Raw genomic sequence first — 6,711 nt, forward strand, 5'->3', positions numbered from 1 at the left:
GGGGGGGGGAAAAGGGAGGGGGATAAAGGGAGGAAGGGAGAGAGAGAAATTAAAAGCATATTCTAGACCAGAAATTGTAACAAAGAGACCTTTAAAATGCAGTAAGAAGGAGAAAACTGAAAGAAATCTGTCAATATCTTAGCCATCTAGAAAGGAATGTTATGTCTCACACTTAGCTAGCATCCTTTGTTCTGTTAAATAGTGGAATAATCTCTTCGTGGTGATCTTATCTAGGTCTGCCTGTTTAATCATGTTAATAAATGGCAAGTATCATGCTCATAATTGCAGGCTCTGATCCTCAGGAGTCATTCTTTATTCTCCCTCTTAGCATTGCTTTCCTCAAAGCACATACCCCCCTCCCTTCTGCATCGTCTCATTGTCCTGCTCTTGTATTGTTCCCTCTGATCTTTATACACAGGTCTGCACGAAGGAAGAAGTTAGCCAGCCTTCAAAGCACCTGTGCTGTAAACATCTGTATTTTGCTTTCTTTTTCCTCCTGCAAGTTCTGGGAAAATACTTGAGAAAAGATATTGATCAAGGTATAAATGAGATATGTAACTGAGAGGAAGGGAACAGACTGTGTCAAGGCAACAGGTTACTTTCAGACTCAACTACTTCTGCATTCCCTGAACAAAAATACCATTTTTTTCTCTAAACTTTTAAATTCCTGCTTCATTCTGTATTTTACTGCAATGTGTTTCAGATGCTTGAAACAGAAGGCCTTTGTCAAACATGTGCAAGCACACTCCTAATTCCTTTGCTGAAGTGACTTGATATTTTTGAATAGATGAGCAAAGTTGAGGGAAACTAACATCTTCATAGTTGATTTATGTGGAATTTTGGAATTGTGGCATTTCTTCTCTCTCTATCCACTCAATATACTTGTAATAGCAACTCTCAACACTGTTTGTTTTTACACCAGGAAAGTTTTTTGTTGTTGTTGTTTGATTGTTTTTGCCACATGGCCTTATATTTAAGATTGTACTCTACTGGAGTTGCTGCTTTATTTTGTTTGCCAACTGAATTGTTTTTATCTTTTCTTGCTCTTAACAATAATATATTTTTCCCCTCCAAAACCAAGCAGAAGAAAGGAAGGGAAGTGTGTGGACTTGCATCACCTCTATTACATTACTTAACTGCTATAATCTAAAAAAATCTGCATTGGTAAAAGGACAGTGAAAAGACAGTAATGATGATGCATCGCTGATGTGCTGTTAACAAATACTTGCATGAATGAAGTAGGAAATACAAGATTTCTCAGAGGGCCAAGGAACTATGTATATTTAGTGGTGAATCTATTGTGAAATACTTTAATATTTACTTGATACAGAATTTTGATGGCATTATCATTGACTCAAAATCATAGCAAGTATTTGTAGAGTGCTAATGAATTAATAACTATTGTGATACTAAGACGAATCCATACTTTCAAGTACAAGCAGTTCACAATTCCATTCTGATATTCTGAGGAACCTTACTCTTTTTTGCTTTTTTTTTCTTTTTTTGTAGTGCAGTATATCAGGCTTAGTTATTGTTTTTTTGGGTTTTTTTGTTTGTTTGTTTTTTGCTAATGAGTGGTTGTGAGAAGGAAACTACTGTCCTGTTCAGTTGTGATCCTACCAGTGTAGATAACAAAAGAGAACAAAACAGACAGATTCCTGCACTATAGTAAATGCAGATTTTTTTTTTAATAGCAATTGTCAAACAAAACACAGGTGTCATAAGCCCTACTTTAAATTTTCAAAATGTATAGCAATTTGCCAGAAGGGCAGCTAAAAGCATCTGATTTCATAGACATAACAGGTGGCAGTGGATACTTATTTGATTTCATACTGTGTGTGCATGAAATGTAGAATGGCATGCATGCATGGGTTTAATCTCAGTTTGCCAAACGCTTGCAGTATTATACACAGGTGTTCATTTTTTGTACTTCATAGAAATTACATTCAATGTGTCAGTGTAAGCTTGGGTTTTTCTATATATTTTGATAAATTGAAGAGTTTTATTGCATGTGAATTGCAATAAATGCGAATATCAAAAAGAAATAATGGTTAACTGTAAAGGTGGTCACTCAATCCACACAAACCAGTCTTCTCTTAAATTGCTGCTAGCTTACAAGAACTGCTTATGCAAATATTAAAATCCATATTTATGTGTGCTGCTTTATGAGTTACTATCTGAAACTTTAGAATACTGAAAATTTTTAATAGAAACCTGCTATAAATGGCAGAAGACACAAATACGTGCAATGATAATTACTAATACTGCTTAATTAGTGAGAATACAAGTGGGGACATTGAGAGTGGTCATTGAGAAGGTGAAAGAATTGTTAAGAAGTGTCCGTATGACACTGATAAAAACTTCCTGCTCACCAGCCTAGGTCAGTGGGAGACTCTGGTGGACATGCTGGGTCTTTGTGTTGTTAGGAGGGAAGTTGGTCTTGCTGGTAAGGTTGTTTAACTTAATCTGTTTTATCTCCATCAGTATTTTCACAGCAGTATCTACTGGGAAAAGTAGAGTTAAGTGATACTGTATTCACTTAATAATTCCCTTCTACTCATCTCATACAGAATTGTTTTTTATGAGAGCCTCTTTCAAGGCTCACCAGTATTTCCACTGAAACAACCCCAGGTTGTTTAACTGTAATAGCAGAATAGCTAAGGCATATCTAGAGCCACAATGTTAAGGAGTCTTCTATTATTGCAGTTGTCACTGATAAGTGAACAAATGATGCCATCAGACACAAGCATTAGTCACTTTCACAATAATAGTGGTGAATTGTATGATGTGTAGCTAGTAGCTTACTGCAACCAGCTTTTTTTTTTCTGCTGCTTTATTTAAAGTATGTGGATAAATATTTTGAACAGATGAACAATTTAAAGATTTTAGCAGTAACTATGGAGCATTCAGTCTATTATTAAGCTATTCATTTTTACAACCTTAAAAGCCCATATATAAAATTAAGCTTTTTCTCTCTTGTGGCTCAGATAGCCCATCTTTTTATAGCAGTGAATGATTATGACTGCTTTTCAGTTCTGATGTTGTTATAAGCAGATCTCCAAAATAAGGCAGACTTAAACATCTGCTGAGAGTTTTGTTTGGGTTTTGTTGCGTTGTTTTTAAATCACTCCCACCAGGAAGCTGGAAGTACCTGTTCTTCCTGGTGAACAATGAACTCCCTATGGATTCTTCTTTTTACACTCTTGGTCAAGCTGAATGCAGTGAGGTAATAGTGTGTGGTAGGCCAGGTCATCAGCCTCCTCTGGCTCTTCTCCACATTCTTAAATTTACATAGGACTCAAACAAACAGCTGAGCATTTACGTTATATCCATGCATATTGTAGAAGCATGGTCAAGCAAAAGCTTGGGTTTTCAGATAAATGCCTTTGGGTTCCCATAAAGCTCCACACAACATGATCGCAGAGTTTCAATTCAGAACACTTCTCATCTGCTGCAGAAACCAAAAAGGACTTCAAACTTCTTTTGCTGTTTGCATAGCAGTTTTGTTCTGTCCTTATTCTCATGTGTTCCACAAATACACATGGAAGTAGCCTTACGTGCCAGTTCTCTTTACACTGCTAGAGATAAAAAAGAGCTTTTGGAAATATGGTACAGCAGTTCACTGTTGTATTATCTCTGCAGTGATTTACAAAAGTACTGGTTTCAAAGCCTTCCCAGATAGCAGGATCATCAGTGAAACAATAACAAGCAGCTTATCATCTCTTTATGCAGTCAGCTCTCATATTACCGCTAGTGTATTGTTATATTATTTTAGCAAAGTGGTAGTCTATACTCCATGTACATTACAGAAACGTTTAAAATGTTTCAGTGTTTTTAATTTCTTCTTTGGATATTAAATTTTACATGCAGATTGGTTAAATGTTTTTTTCCCCCATCAGAGGTAAATGTTTCCTTGCAAAAGAATAAAGGCTGTGTGTGTCATTTTAAAATAGGATGAACTTAGGCAACTGAGTAGGATGTTTGTTCTTTTATTCACATAATGAGGGTTATTTTACAGAATACTGTGGATGTCTGAGTGTTAACTGGTGTTATTTTGTATCTTTGCTATTAGAAAGATGATTTAGTAATTCTGATTACGAACTATAATGATATCCTCAAGAAACATCAAAACGATGAATTTTAGCTGGCTGTATTTGATATTCGAAAGTACATGTTAAGTTGTTACTGCATATGAGATGTCAACAGAATACATGCATGACTTGAAAAATATAGAAGTGATTCACGTGGGCCTAGCTTGGCAGACTCTGGAATCTGAGCTTGAATTTGAAAATTGGTAATGAAAGTGAATTTGACTCTTTGAGGCTTACAAATAATTATTATCAACTTAAACATTTACATATCAACACTGGAGAAATCTGAAGTACAATTTCGTGTTGATGCATGTAGACTACTGTCACTTAGTCAAAGATTTGCAGTAATAAATTTTACACAGTCAGTAAACAAGAGTAGTCCTTTGTGGCTTATTGACAGTGAAGTCAAGGCTGCTTTTACTTTTCTACACACAAGTAGAAAAAATAGAATCTGTAGAGTATGTGTATACATGTATGTGTATGTATATGCACACGTGCATGTTTCCAAATGTGCACATCACTGATATTCTCATTTACCAGTTTATTGCTCAAGAATCTATGTATAGCAATATAAAATCTTGACTTTACTCAAGCAAATGGAAGAAAATAAAACAGATTTACTATGAGTAAGATTACAAGATTTTTATCGTTAGTTTTAGCCTTGCCAGAACAGCAACTGATCTGACTTCAGGGTTGTGGTGTGATCTTCTCTAACAGCTGGCGTGAAGGCAGAGAGATGACTTTCCCATAGACCCAACTGTGTCAGCAGCAAAACAAAAGTGGGCATTAAAAGCTGACACACTGTTCAAGCATGTCTGTAATGTTTAGAGAGAACTTGGGAAAGTTACCATCAGCCAGCCTCTTGTTCTTTGCTGTTTTATCACATAATTTGCTAGTCACATAATTTGCTAGTAATACAACTGAGACGAAAGGCTATTATGCTTTCTAAAGAAAAAAAACCCTTTACTATCTTTTTCTAAGTCTCAGAATGTCAGTTAAATGCGTACTTACAGTGAGCTTTTCCCTAAGTTTTCAGACTCTGTAAGTGCTGAAGTTTGAATTGTCCTATTAATTTAAATTTTAACAAAATGTTCAAATGATTGTTTAAATTCTGATGCTTTCGCTTTTGAATGCTTGAGCAGCTGGATGGGTGTTTCTAAGAACCAACCTTATATAATGTCTGATCAATTACATTTCTACTCTTAAACTGAAAAATACAGGTTGTTCATTGTTTTGTTAGTTAAGAAGTCATTAAACTGTTCTAATTTGTACAATTTGCATATAGGGACTGGAAACATTTTCTTTGTAGATAAAAACATTTCACACTTGTCTAGATAAATTATTTGATGTTTCTTTTCCTTTAGAGTGTGTTGTAAGGCCACTCACATTGTAACCATGTTCTGATCCCTTGTGATAGCTTTGTTTTGAGAATGCAATTATAGTTACATAACTGGAACTTGAATCCTAGCAATGCGTTTATCTCAAGGTAGTCGGTACCCAATTATTCTTTTTTTTTCTCTTACTTCCCCAATCGTTGGTAATTTTCAGGTCATAGAAAACCTCCTGCGAATAAACTTTGTGAGTCAAAACCTGAAGAAATTAAAGAATCTCAGGAGACATTTGGGGGTCATTCATCTTTTTATAGTAAAACAAGAAAAATAATTAGAAATTTGCTGTGGCATATAATGGAATAATCTAGCAATAACAGTCTGTAATAACTTTAATGAAAGATATGATTGCTTTGGCTAACTTGCTTTTGTATCTTAATTCATTAATGTAAATTAATGGATAAATACTAGAAAAACAGAAAGGCATAACAGTAACTTTAAATGTAGAATAAATCCCATTGTTTCATTATAGAACAAATGACAGAGACATTAGCAACAAAAATAGGCCAGGAAGTAATGTTTTTATTGCTAGTAACTAGGTAGCTTTTTATAATGCAAACTTATTCATATGGTCACATTGTGATATACCTGAATTGCCAATCTGTTTTACCATGAGTAAAGTGCAGTGCAGCAGGTGTTGGATGAGTTGAGAAATATACAGACAGATACAGTAAGGCAGTGGGGACACCACTAAATAAGCCTCAAAAAGTAAACTTCTGGAGCTATTTTCCAAAGCCTGGAAACCAGAGATAAAGAAACAACTGAAAAGTCTAGTTGTGGATACATCTATAAAGCAAGAAAACAGCTATCTATATTTTTAAATAGCCAAAACAGGCCATATTCTAGAAAGAAATAATTTTGGGAAAAAACTCAGGGAGCAGCAAATACTGCTGTGGTAGCCCTCTTAATCTTCAACAAAAGAAGATGAGTATTAGCAGCACTTTATCATTGTCATTCCTAGAATGCAAGATTTGAATCATTTTCACCTATCAGCTTGCATGAAATCAGCCAGGCAATTTTAAATGGACTGCATACATCATTTTTGTATTTATATACAGAATTTGAGCAAAATAACAAACTATGTAGAAATCAGATGCTTGGAAAAAAACAATAAAGCAAATGAGAACCAACAGCAAATTATTTGTGCTTGCAGTGCAATGCAGCAACAGATAAGAAATCTTGAATAGTACTGGACAGTCTACTCAAAAGATGTGAAACAACAGTAAGTGACA

This window comes from Meleagris gallopavo, chromosome 11 (genome assembly GCF_000146605.3).
Source record: "Meleagris gallopavo isolate NT-WF06-2002-E0010 breed Aviagen turkey brand Nicholas breeding stock chromosome 11, Turkey_5.1, whole genome shotgun sequence".
Taxonomy (NCBI): Eukaryota; Metazoa; Chordata; class Aves; order Galliformes; family Phasianidae; genus Meleagris; species Meleagris gallopavo.